Here is a 14,412-nt window from a genome sequence, read left to right as displayed (position 1 = left end):
AAGATGAGCACGGATGTTAGCTCAGGGCCAGTCCTCCCTCAGCAAAAAGAGGAGGATTGGCATGGATGTTAGCTCAGGGCTGATCTTCCTCGCGCGCGCACACACACACACACACACACACACTCAATAAATAAATAAATAATATTTAAAAAATAAGCCCAGCAATTTATTTGGAGGCGGAAGTCAGATAAGTTAAGGTGGAATGCCAAAATAAAGAGGACTTGCACCCTCCCAGAGTGCTTCTTCAACATCTGCTCTGATGCAGAAACCCCCTCTTAGGCATTCTTTCATAAAAACAGCTTAGAAACTGGAATGTTATCTTGAACACTATACACTTCAACCAGTTAACCCGAGCTAGGTTTATTTTATGTTGCTTTTTAATAAGAAGTTAAAAGAGTCCCATCTTTTAAAAGTACTCAAATGTTTTCAAGGAGAAGGAGCCAGCATCCTTTACTTGCTTGCTTTAGGAACACAAATATTCCCGAATACTTGTATTTATATCAATATTTTAAAATGAGTCATATTAAAAATAAAGCATAAGAACTTTGTATTTTTATATTAAATTATTTATAATAGACACAAATTAGGGACACTGCCCCATCAAGAATGATTCTGCAGGGGCCAACCCCGTGGCGTAATGGTTAAGTTCAGCGTGTTCTACTTCAGCGGCCCAGGTTTGCAGGTTCGGATCCTGGGTGCAGACCTATACCACTTGTCAGCCATGCTGTGGTGGCAACCCACATACAAAGTAGAGGAAGTTTGGCACAGATGTTAGCTGATGGCTAATCTTCCTCAAGCAAAAAAAAAAAATGAGGAAGATTGGCAACAGATGCTCAGGGCTACTCTTCCTTGGGGGAAAAAAAAAGAATGATTCTCTAGGACCCACATCTGGGTGTGAAACCCCCTTTTTCTGCTATAGGCACCTTGTCCATAATAGTGGACTCAAGAGAGGATAAACCAACCGCAGTGCCTCCACCCACGCTCACCCTTCCACCTTTTAGCAAGAAGGCAAGCAGTGGTCTCGTTATCCAAGCTAGGCCAATTGGGACTCTTCACCAAGATTATGCCACCTGAGGCTATGAGAAAGATGCTCTCCCCTTACTCTCTGTTTGCAAGGTCATGAAGTTTCCACTCCAAAGCAGTTTGTAGTCATGGTTGCAGCCTTGTGGAGACAGAGCTCACTGATGAAAATGACTCCAACGTGTCTAAGTTTCTCAGAGTGGGCAGAGTGAATATGAATTGCATTTACAGAGATGTCCGTCAGGGAGTGGTTGTAAAACTACAGTGTACTCAAGAATTCCCTGGGAGTTTGTTTACAAATGCAGATTCTTGAGCCCTGACCCCGACTGAGCCAGACTCACTGGAGATTTCAGGATCTGTATTTTAAACCTCCCAGATGATTCTAATACTCCCGGGTGCTATTGAATTGATGAGCGCCTGTTCTTCAACCTGGCAGCTGAGGATGTTGGTTTGCGTTAGGTGAAAGTTAAGTTTAGGTTTATTGCAAAATTAAAAAGTTAGGTTCATTGCAGTTAGGTTTAGAAAGGTGCTTCCTCAAGGCCAAACACAGGGCCACATTTATTATGGCAAATTATTTGTTAAAAAGAAACTTTCTTTCCTAAAGATGTGATTTTTTGGGGGTAGGTGGGGTGTTGTAGTGGTCAGTGAAATCAGCTGTTTTGTAGCCGTACATCTGTGAGCCCACGTTCTCCAGGGCTGCTTGTAGCTGCTCCTTTTTACATCCAGCTCTAGGCAAGAATGATTGGAGAGGAGCAGGCAAATGGTATCCTTATTTGAAAAGTGGAATACATTCAGTTCTCTTTTGGTTTTCCTTGGTCACCAATACAGAGTATCCCCCTCCCCAGACAGTTTCCATATATTATCTCTTGATGCAAGATAATGGAAAGAAGCCCCCAGGATAGAAAGTATGACTTTTTCCAGGAGTTTCTTCTCAGGGCCTTCTCTCTTTATCTATTTCTTGCTACTAGATTTTTCTGTCTTTAAAACACAAAAGCTGAGGCCAGGAGAAAAGGCCAGGGTGGAATTATTTAATTATAATACCCTTGCTAGTGTTTCTCTCTCTGAACAAGAGTAGATGTACGTCAAGTTTTTGTGGACTTGATGGTGTTTTCACTAGCCATCTTTCTGTAGGAGGAAACAAATGTGGTGGATAGATGTTCTTGTCTCTTCCTTCCAACTAAATAGTAGCCTGACATAGGTAATGGGAAGCAGCTATTTATAAAGATGTGGACTTGAGCCTATATAGTAAAAATCTGTATGAGGCTGTGATTAAAGCAGTTGTAGTAATAATTATGATGGTGCTAAAACTGATGATGATGTAGCAAAACCTGAATATTGAGCAGTATTTTAAGCATTAACTCGTTCAATTTTTACAAAACCCCAAACAGGCTATGTTGAATATAGTCCCCATTTTCTAGATGAGGAAACTGGACCACAGAGAGATTAAGTAACTAACTTAAGTTAGTAAGTGGCAGAGCCAGAATTTGAAACCAGATAACCTGTTGCCAGATTCCATTCTGTCAACCCCACTGTGTTATTCTGCCCTCTTACCAAATTAGCAATTCACAGCACCTGACCAAAAGCTGGTCTCTAAAGGGAGAATGGTAGAATTTGGAGGAGGGCTGGGTCTGTCTTCCTGGCAGTATGAACAGGGGCTAGGAGGTGGGAATGTGCAAAGCATGTGGAGGAAATGATGTTCCTGCGATTCCCAACTGCAGGTACAAACTGAGGAGCTATTGTTAGTTAAAGGCTGGAAAGGTAGCTGGAGCATGTCTCTGAATGAGAGTCATTGGGTGCAGACAGACTGCTACCTGTGTAGCTCTGTGGTCTTGGGCTGATATCTAAACTTTCATCGTATAATTTCAGGCATATTGTAAAGTGTAAAAATTCACATTTAAAAATAAACCTTTTACATGATACCCTTACATATAGTTAATGAAAATCTAACATTTTCATACCAGATGCTATTCATTAAAAAAAGAATATGAACGAGCTCTTTAATTGGAACTTATCTTTTTAAACTTGAACTCTTTTTTATTCTGCTTCTCCCCCAATTTTTATTCTGAGATAATACATGTTCATGTTTCAGAGTCTTTTGTTGATTGTCATGTCATACTTATATAACAATGTATAAAAACTGATAATTAAAAATGTCTTGGGCCAGCCCTGGTGGTCTGGTGGTTGAATTCTGTGTGCTCTGCTTCGGCGGCCCGGGTTCGGTTCCCAGGCACGGATCTACACCACGCGTCTATCAGTGGCCATGCTGTGATGGTGGCTCACATACAAAATAGAGGAAGATTGGCAACAGATGTTAGCTCAGGGAGAATCTTCCTCAGGAAAGAACAAGGCAAAGACTTAAAAAAAAAAAAAAAAAGTCTTGTGCCTACAAGGATTATTCAATCCAAAAGTAATTGTTTAAATATTTCAATTATTGGTAGAACAGAGTTGATCAAAATAGCATGATTATATTATAAATTCTGATAAATGATTAATAAAAATAAAAAAATAAAAATGTATCTCTTTAAGAATATATCTCTTACATGTATATGGATGCTTTTTTCTTTCTGTATTTATTTTTTAGTAGACCATAAAAGATTTGACATTACTTCTGATTTCTATTTTTCTTTTTTGTATATGTGGACACTGAAAAAGCTTATTTCCAAAAATGAACAGAGAGGGAGTATTATAGCAAAGACAGCCAATTTTTTGGATGCTTTGTGAAGTTACATGACAAAACTCACAGTGATCTGTCATCAAAAATTATTTTTAATGATTGGCCGACAGCTCAAAGATTGAATCCTCTAATTTTGCTGGAAGCAGTCTGACTTGCAAAAGCATTTGTTTCCCTCTTTTAGCTGCCTTTATTTCTTATACATTTCTTTGTACCAAGACCTGTTTGTTTCCAGTGGCTTGTTGGTGCCCTGGCGGTTTTATGCCCCTGGTGAGATGTGGGTGTGGCTGAGAAGTATGCTCACTTGAGGAAGTGAGAAAGGGCAGTTAGGAAGAAAAGGAGACATTCCCAGGCATATCATTTTTAGGAAAGAGGACACAAGGAAGTTGAAGATGCAGAAATTGATTTCTTTCCTTTACAGCAGTTTTCGTGAACCCTAAAGGGTATACATAGTCCAGTTAGACCATTGCCATAGGATGTAGTGTACCAGTGAGATTTTGTTTTGTATCTTCCCAGCTCTGTGTGTTCAAGAATTCAGTTTTAGCTTCTAAAAGTGTAGCTTGGGTGCTTATATACATCCAAACTTACACAGGAAACTGATTTTTAAACCAAAAACCATGGTATTTTTGCATGAATATCAACCAGAGAATCCAGCTTAAGTTTAGATTAAGAAGATGATTTGTGGGGTCAGTTAGATGACCTTCAGGAGGGAGCTGGCAGAAGACTGGTCTGGAGTCATGGGGGAGGGGAGTTGATGGCAGTGGCCACCACCATATCCTTTATTGTTGTTCAGTTCAATGAAACGCTCCTTAATTCCAGGAGCCAGCTACTTGGCCTAGTTCTAGTTAGTTTGTTAACTACTTAGAAAGGAATAATTAAAATATATACATTTATCTTACACATTTTAACTGAATACATAAATATTCTCCATTCTCCAGTATCCTGAGGAAAGATAATTTTTTCATTAAATATTGGTCCACTGATTGGAGTTCTGAGTGGTTTTTCTTGTATTAACCACACCCCGATACATCATCCATCCTAAAAGTGGAGCAAGAATTTGGAGTTCTATAATCTGAGGTTAGACTCTTTCCAGGGCCGGCCCTGTGGCTTAGTGGTTAAGTGCTTGCACTCCGATGCTGGCAGTCCGGGTTCGGATCCCAGGTGCACACGGACGCACCGCTTCTCTGGCCATGCTGAGGCCGCGTCCCACATACAGCAACTAGAAGGATGTGCAACTATGACATACAACTATCTACTGGGGCTTTGGGGGAAAAATAAATAAATAAATAAAATTATTAAAAAAAAAAAGAATCTTTCCAGATTAAAGTTATTATTTTTTTCCAGTCTTAAATTCTCTTTCCACAGTTGATTGGGCAGATATTAATTTAGATGCTCCCCTTCACTGAATATTTGCAAAGCATTTGCTTTAGTTTTTTAAAAGTAGTACTTTTTCACAGATTACATCATGTTCACCACCAAAACACCAACTACAACCCATCACCACACACATGTACCGAACCATCCCCTTCACCCCCCTCCCTCCCTCCCTCCCCCCCGGCAACCACCAATCCAATCTCTGTCCCTATGTGTTTGTTTATTGTTGTTATTATCTACTACTTAATGAAGGAAATCATACGGTATTTGACCTTTTCCCTCTGACTTATTTCACTTTGCATTATACCCTCAATGTCCATCCATGTTGTCACAAATGGCTGGATTTCATCCTTTCTTATGGCTGAGATGTAATCTGTGCAGAAGTGGAGGTGTAGTGATGTACACCTGAAATTTTTACAATGTTGTAAACCAATGTTACTGCAATAAACAAAAAATTAAAAAAAAAATGATGTTTAAACCTCTCAGCAAAAAAACAAAAAAAAAACAAAAAAAGTAGTACTTTTTCACTCTCATTTCATTGGTTTACAGGACAATAAATTACATAATTATGATTACAAGTGGAAATGGCCAAAATTTCCTCTCCCCCACCTGAAATAAAACAGATTCAGGAGGAAACAAAATGCCTTGTGGTCAGTATATTATTATGAGAGAGGTACTTAGTCGTGTTACTGAACCAGCTTCGTTTTGCCCACTGCATGATATGGCAGTCAACGAGATGAGTTTGCAAAAAGAAAGGGTTTAATCACAAGGCAGGCAAGCAAGGAGACAGGAGAACCAATCTCAAATCTGCCTCCCCCAAAAATGGGGACTAGGGATATTTATGGGATAAAGGGGTGGGGTGGTCTGAAGTGTGGGAATAGATGATGGGAGGAGAAGAGAAGTGAGGTAATTGCTGATCTGCACAAGTGTAGTCAAGTTTCATGGCTCTTCACAGGATGCATGTTCACAAAATGGCGGCATTACCATGATCTGAGTATGGAGTTTTTGGCTCCTTGACGTCAAAGGGTCACCTATCAGTCATCTGTGCAGGCCTAGTTGATGAGTCATTGGTCTTAACCAGCCTGAACTGGACTAGGAGTAGACTTACAGTTCATGAAAAACTTAAGCACCAAGTTACCATGGTGACCCAAGTGGCAGAGATGTTGTTATCTATAGGGTGGCCTTTAGTAATGCATTATCCAACTACTTTTGCAAACAGACAACTAACTGAGTATAGTTAAAGCAAGTTGGCCCCTGCTTTCAGTAGCTGTAAGCATCTCCTATTTGGAGGACATCACCTGTGTGTTTTACAGAGGGAAAGTAGGTATCCTTATCACAGTGAGGCAAGTGAAGTCAGTTAAGAGTTTAAAATAGATATAATTAGCTTTGTTTCGCCAAAGTCTGTTTTATCGAGAGTTTTGTCCGATAAATAAGAATCTTTCTCATTGGTTTTTTTTCCTATTGCGTGTAGTACTGCATATTGTAATGTTCTGTGAGCGTGTTTTATTCATATCGCCCGTTTTTGGTGTTCAGTAATTTTTAAAATGAGTTTCAAGTAGAGATAGGAACTTGAATGTGGAACTCGGTTTTTATGACTGTACTAGAAGCTCTCTTCTGTCAGAAAATAGTAACAGAACTTGTAACAACTTGTGTTGGTTTGTATTCTGCTAGACGATGAATTTTCTTAAATAATAGGGAACCAGAGGTCTTTAAAAAATTGTGAACTGCGATTTTTTTTTCAAAGGTGAAATGAAAGCAGGACTGTACAGGAAATTAAATTTTTGGGTAAGGAAGTGAAATTGGTCTGATTCAAATCATTAATGTCCCTTTAATGAGGGGTTGTATGAAAAATGTTAGGCAGAAAGTGTGATGCCAGTTAAAAATCACAAATGTGAAATTTAGTTTGAACAAACAGTATTTGGAACTAAACAGAGAGGAAAAGAAAAATTTTTATGTGGAAGGAATTAGTTGTCATTCTCAAGGGTATGGAAAGCTCCTGGATCATTACAATTGATTTGCTTTTTTTCTAAAGAGAAATACTTGATTCAGAGATTTTGTGACACTAGTTGGTAAAAATTTCCAGAAATTAGAATTTGGTATTCCAGAGACATTTTCTTTTGCCAGCAGTGTTGTGAAGGTCTATATTTGCATATTGTAAATTTAAAAAATACTGTTTGTTTCCTGTCTCCTAGAAGTTAGGAAAGTGGCTAATGTAGTTCTAAAAACCTAGTTAGATATTCAAGCTTCTGTTTATTTCTTGTCTTCTAGATCTGTAAAATGAGAATGTTTAAAGGTCAAGTAATTTGACCAGCTTCATTGAGCAAGTCCCAGTGAACGCTAGCATTAATATTTGGAGTTGAGGGCCAGCCCTGTGGCTTAGCGGTTGAGTGCGCGGGCTCCGCTGCTGGCGGCCCGGGTTCGGATCCTGGGCGCGCACCGCCACACCGCGTCTCCGGCCATGCTGAGGCTGCGTCCCACGTACAGCAACTAGAAGGATGTGCAACTATGACACACAACTATCTACTGGGGCTTTGGGGGAAAATAAAAAAAAAATAAAAAAAAACATTTAAATATTTGGAGTTGAATTTTCTATCATAGGCGAGGGATAAACCTCACTTCAAAAGGGAGGCAGGAAAACGAGCAGGATCCTATATAGGCAAAATGTTCATGCTAAGCATAGTAGCTGGCCCCAATAGGTGCTCCATATATGTTGTCGAGTGAGTGTTATGGGTGAATTGAGACCAGCTGAACTGAGGAGCTCCATGAGCAGAGGGATTCTCTCTCTGACTCTCATTATGTTCAGGTCCCAACACCATGCCTGACATATGGCGCTCCATCCTCTGTTGTGTATGAGTATGTTCAGGCAACAAGGGCTGCCACCTCCTTGTGGATGTGAATATAAGCTCTTCTAAGTATTTTGGAGGAAGAAATAACCAAAACGACAGGCTTCTCTCTCTTTTTCCTTTATGAAGCCCTTTTCTACCGAGTTACACTTAGTGCTGAGAATTGAGGGCCTTTTTTGTTTTAAGTGGCATTCAAAACTACTCTGAGATTCATGAGGTTAAAGTATAAAAGTATGACCATAAAACAAGGACTTACTTCTGGATTCTGACCTCTGGTGGTGAAGAAAAAACACCCATTACTCATCATAAAAGTCAGATTCTCAGATTTTCTCTGCTACTTTCTGGATGTCCAAAAAAGAGAAAGTCTTTATTAGAAAAAATATTTTTGTGTGTGTTTTCCAATTTTTGTCACAAAAAAACTATTATTTTTCAGCCTGCAGCTTTTTGATAAACCTAAAATAACAGTTGGGATGTGCTTTTATAAGGCTCATTACTGAAACTGGTTTTGTCTTTGGGACCTTGCCAGGTAAGAAAAGGTAGATTCTATGTGCGATTTTTATATCTAATGCAGTCTTGCATTTGACTTGTTAAACTTTCTATTAAAACTATTTCTCAAGTAAATTTAAGATTTATTTGGATAACAGTTGTGCTGTCACCCAATATATACGTGAATATATTGCTTTTGAAGAATGTCACGGTGGACTGTTTGTGGTCCTTAAAAACAGCAGCTTATCAGAAACTCAAAGCTTATTCTTTTTTTTTTCTTTAAATTTTTGTTTATTTATTTTTCCCCCAAAGCCCCAGTAGATAGTTGTATGTCATAGCGGCACATCCTACTAGTTGCTGCATGTGGGACGCGGCCTCAGCATGGCCGGAGAAGCGGTGCGTCAGTGCGCGCCCGGGATCCGAACCTGGGCCGCCAGTATCGGAGCGCGCGCACTTAGCCGCTAAGCCACGGGGCCGGCCTCAAAGCTTATTTTTAATGCTGCACCAGTTACTGGGCTTGTAGGTTCTGTTCTCATACCTTTCACTCTATTTTCCCCCTTTAAACCCCCAGAAAACTGGAGTGGGAGATGTCCTAACAGCTAGAGTCTAGCTGCTGGTGCTGCCAGAGGTAAGGAGGTGGTTGTAGTATAAAGGTTAGTCTGCTTCACGTGAGAGATGTTGGCCTTAATTAAAAAAAAATTTTTTTTTTTGGAGTTTCTTAGCTTAGGAAATTAAAATAGCTTTTTAAAACGCAGCTTTTGCTACCTGGCGTCTGAACTCTACCTTGGATCTGCTGGGTGGTCTTCTGCCACTTGTTTAACCTTATTTTTCCTGTGTTAAGTAGGATTAAGAATGCTTCCTTTTCTAGAATGTCGTAAGAAGGCTCTGATATGACTGTAAAGTTCTTTGCAAACAAGTCTCCAAGTAATAAAGAAGAATCTTAAAACAACTTTGCTTCTGTTGCTTACTATCCTCCTCCGGTATGCTTCTGAGAATTGATCGGTTCTATAAAAGGAAAGTGGTTACAGTGTGTCAGGAAAAAAACATGTGAAATAAGTAATCCATAAACTTTACAGTCATAAGGGGATCCGGGTGGGTGGATCTGATGACTTGGCAACTGAGAGAGGGAAGCGAGTGTAATTGTTGATTTTATCAGAGCAGGTTTGTGGGTTTGTATGTGCACACAGCGGGATGAGGATCGAATATAACCTTTAACAATTAACATTAATTTCAGAAGATTACAAATGTCTACTGCTACATAAATTCTAGGTAATATTACTATGTTTATGGAGTGTAATATTAATGCTCAATAAAAAATATCAAATTCTGTCAAAATAGGGATTTGAATAAACAAATATATGGTTTGCTTCCATTAATAGAATTTGTGTTTTGGGGTCCCCAGGTAAATAGTTTGTATTATCACTAGGAGTTTATGAAAGTTGATTTTAGTATAATTAGCTCTCTATTGAATATTGAAATCAGAAACTGTCATCTTGGTCACTAAGTAGTTTTTTTCTGTCTAATTCTGGAATTTCAGCACTTTCAGCTTTGAAGGTTGCTTTGGGTTTGTTTTTGAATTGAGAATGTCAGAGGAAACGCCAGTTGTTAAATTTATGACCAATCAGGAAAATTTATAGGACTCAAAATGTTTGGTAGATTCCTTTAATTAGAAGATATTTCTTTTGGACTTTTCCCAGGGAATAGTTCCATGTGATAATTTACCAAAAGGGAATTGAAAAAAGGAAATATTACCTTTGGGGGCAGGAGGCTGAGGAGGGTGGGTGGGTGGAGTGCTTTAAAAGCAGTCTTTGCTTTGTAGAATACATTGGTTTAAGGAGTGACATCGGCCGCAAAGAGGAGCTCAGTCAGTTATCAGGTGTGGGAGTACCTTAGAGATTAAACCAGGGATGTTATTCTTTCTTAGGGAGCCTAAAAATAAATTCAAGGATTGGGGATGTTCCTCTTTACACTTGTGTCTCCTGGCTGCTGAGGACATTTGGAAATTTTAGCTAAGATGTTGGTTTATGTTTTTTTACCTATTAAATTTTCATAATGAGTATTTTTGTTCAAGAGAATTAGTCATTTAGAGAAGGCTTTTAAACATATTTAACACACTTTAATATATTAAATAAGCAATATATATATAAAAGTATGTGTGGTTAAACAAATGACACCAAGGAAGAAATTAAGTGGAGGAAAAGAGGGGGTTATGTAAAAAGAACAAGCGTGGTGGGAAGCCATGATTAAGTATGTCTGTGCTTTGGGAAGGGCGGCATATTTAGGTCCTTTTTCCTCTTTCTTCCACTCGGTGCCTCATCGTTATTTGTAAGCCACCTCTCTAATAAGGTGTTTTGAGCTTTTGGGACAATTGAGAGTATTGAAACATGAAATAGTCAGTTGGCAATTTATCAGCCCTGATTTATGGGATTGGAACTATCATCTAAAGTGGAATTGTAAATTTTTGAATTGTAGGTGAGATTTCAGTGCACGCTTCACGCTCCCATTACTAAAAGTGGTTCGGAATTGGTGATACTGGGAGCAAGTCTCTGGGTAACAGGTCCTGTAGGTTACTGTTAAGCCAGGGGATTTCTGTTGGGATCAACATTCAGTTGTCTGAAATCCCTGGGGGTGGGGAGGGCAAATTCCCTAATTTGGTAGTAGTGACAACATTCTGGAGCCAGATTTCCTACCTGCGTGTGCTTGGAAGAGAGACAAAGGTCGCAGTGGAAAGACCATTGGGCGTCTCTGGTGGGCAAGAGTGGGAAGAAGTTTCATCAACTTATATTTCTGTCAAGGTAGGATTCGAAGGTCTAGGTAAGTAGTGGTCTTACAATTGTTTGCAAACCAGCCAAGGTGAATTCAGTGTATAGTCTTGGCTGCACCTTGTAGTGGTTAAAGGCATGTCGTTTGAGCCAGACTGTTTAGGTTCAAATCTCAGATATTCTTCCAATCACCTGTGTGACCTCTGTTCATTAACTGATCTTTCCTCATCTTCAAGATGGGGGATTGTAAAGTATTGATAAAGTTATTTTGCAGATTAAACGATATATGTAAAATGTATGTAATGCTTAGAACAGTTCCTGGCACAGAGTGACACACGTGTTAGCTATTATTATTACTGTTAATTACTCGGGACTATTTAAGAGTTAGTCATTGTTGCTGTTATAAACCATGTTGGGTTGGGTACAGAGATGGTGTTTCTTTGTAGAGAAAGCAAAGCCCGTTGTCAGTTTTATCTCTGAGTGCAGCGTTTTGGTCCACACACTTTATAGCTACTTGCCTTTTTTCTTTTCTGAAGTTTAAAGGAACCTCCCATAATTTATCGGCAACTTGAGTGGTTTATGCCTTGTCAAATGAAGGCAATATTCATAACAACTTGTTGAATTTTATTATTATTTTTTTAATGTCTTTGTGTAAAATGAGTGTGTTTGGTCAGTTTGAGCAGACTGAAGTTCCCAACAATGATAAGATGGATATGAGTAACTTTCAGAGACGTTCAGATGCATAGTCTACTCCCTTTGAAGCTTTTTCTGCCCTTTGATCAACCTACTGCCCAGAGCCCTCAGGAAGGATTAGACCTGGGACAGGGGATGACTTTTTTTTTGGATCGTAATCTTGATAGGACCATTCCAAATGGATGTTAGGGCAGTTTCACATAATTAGGGCAAGCATATTTTACCTCTGATGTTTCCAACAATTAATTATTACAATTGAAATCCATTTACTGTAAGTACGCCATGGGATGTTAAATCTAATCTGCATTTAGCACCCCCCCGGATGACTTATACTTTTTTCATTCACTATTTTTCAAACTTCAAGTGCCGACTGCTTTTCTGAAAACAAAAACATCTTCCTTGGGGAGGAGGAACTGCTTGGCTAATCTTGGGCTGTACCAATTAGATGCTGTGAGAGCATAAATGAATGTTGTAGAACCAGAGGAGAGTGAAGACTGATGGGATAGATGCCTTTTCATGTGCCTGTTAGGTCTGCTGTCCAATATGGTAGTCACTAGCCACATGTAGCATGAGCACTTGAAATGTGGCTAGACTCACAACTGATTTTAAATTTTATTTCATTTTAATTACAGTTAAATTTAAATCAGAGACTTGATCCAACTATTAGAAAATTAGAAGTATATTTAGAACGGCTTGGGTACGTGAATCTACTTTTTCTTTCTTTCTTTTTGTTTTTTGTGAGGAAGATCAGCCCTGAGCTAACATCTGCCAATCCTCCTCTTTTTTTGCTGAGGAAGACTGGCCCTGGGCTAACATCCATGCCCATCTTCCACTACTTTATATGGGACGCCGCCACAGCATGGCTTGCCAAGTGGTGCGTTGGTGCGCGCCCGAGATTGGAACCGGTGAACCCCGGGCCGCCACACCCAACTGCTTGTGCCAGCGGGCAGGCCCCTGTACTTTTCCAACTATGAATATTTTGAAATCTAGATACCTGTTAAATAGTTCCAATGAAAATTTAGCATCTTAATTGAGATGTGCTGTAGGTGTGAAATATTCCCTAGGTTCTAAAAGACTTAGTATGATTAAAGAATGTAAAATATCACAATAATTTTTTATATTAATTACTTTGGAAACAATATTTTAGAAATATTAGGCTATGTAAAATATAATATTAATGTTAATTTCATCAGTATCTTTATTTTTTTTTAAATGTGGCTGCTAGAAAACTTTAAATTTCGTGTGTAGCTCATGTTCTGTTTCTATTGGGCAGCACTGTGTTAGGCTGTCTTCCCCAAATCTGTGTCTTTGGAAGCCTTTTGATAGACTCCTATGTTCCCGTATGTTGGGAGATCATGTTTCTGGAAGAGTTCTTGAGAAATAAAAATCATGTGGGAATAAAACGATCAGCTTAATATTTATTGAATATGAAAAACAATCTCAATCCTGTCCCTTTTCTAATTTCAAATGAGTGTTTTGCGAGTAGATTTGCTGCCGAGGTTGATTTAAATCTAGTAGGGTTAAAGAGGCATGACTAAAATATGAGATCGTTAAATAAGACTTTATCTATAGGTCATATATTCCTGTTGTATAGTTCTTTTTTTTTTTTTTTTTGCCACACGCACAAAAAATAAAATTCATGCTTCCAACAGTTTCCAAGTGTACAATACAATATTGTCAACCACATGTACATTGTTGTGCAACACATCCCCAGAACCTCCTCACCCCGATGTTGCATGGCTGAAACTCTACACCCACCTAACAACAACTCCCGCCTCCTCCTCCCGCCAGGCCCTGGCAACCACCATTCTATTTTCTGTTTCCATGAGTTTGACTACTTTAGACCTTATTTAAGTGGAATCATGCAGTATTTGTCATCCTGTGACTGACTTATTTTGCTTATCATCATGTCCCCAAGTTTCATCCATATTGTAGCATATGACAGGATTTCTTCCTTTTTTAAAGATGAATAATATTCCATTGTTTGTATCTACTACATTTTCTTTATCTGTTCTTCCATGCATGGACATTCAGGTTGCTTCCATGTCTAGGCTATTCTGAATAATGCTCCAGTCAACATGGGTGTGCAACTATCTCTTAGAGATCCTGTTTTCAGTTCTTTTAGATACATACCCAAAGCAGGATTGCTGGATCATATGATAGTTCTATTTAAAATTTTTTAAGGAACTTCTATACTGTTGTGCATAGTGGCTGCACCATTTTGCATTCCTACCAACAGTGCACGAGGATTCTAATTGCTTTACATCCTCGCTAACGTTTATTATTTTCTTTTTTTTCTGGTAGTGGCCATCCTAACAGGTGTAAGGTGATGTCTTATTGTGGTTTTGATTTGCATTTCCCTGATTATTAATGATGCTGAGCATCTTTTTATATACTTGTTGGCCATTTGTATATCTTTGGAGAAATGTCTATTCAAATCCTTTGCCCATTTTTAATTGGGTTATTTGATTTTTTTTGTTGTCATTGAGTTGTAGGAATTTTTTATGTATTCTGGATGTTAATCCTTTATCAGATACATAGTTTGAAAATATTTTCCCCCATT

At 38.8% G+C, this 14,412-nt stretch overlaps 1 protein-coding gene across 4 annotated transcripts in view; it reads left to right on the top strand.

The window, feature by feature from the left end:
- The window catches only part of MLLT3 (MLLT3 super elongation complex subunit), a 254,148-nt gene that overhangs the window by 56,519 nt on the left and 183,217 nt on the right, over positions 1-14,412 (top strand). The window lies entirely within an intron of this gene.

The sequence above is a fragment of the Ceratotherium simum genome, chromosome 20 (genome assembly GCF_057802395.1).
Source record: "Ceratotherium simum simum isolate JZ-2026a chromosome 20, ASM5780239v1, whole genome shotgun sequence".
In the NCBI taxonomy this organism is placed as follows: Eukaryota; Metazoa; Chordata; class Mammalia; order Perissodactyla; family Rhinocerotidae; genus Ceratotherium; species Ceratotherium simum.
Note: the sequence above shows the minus strand (reverse complement) of the source record. Positions and strands in the feature narration are given on the sequence as shown.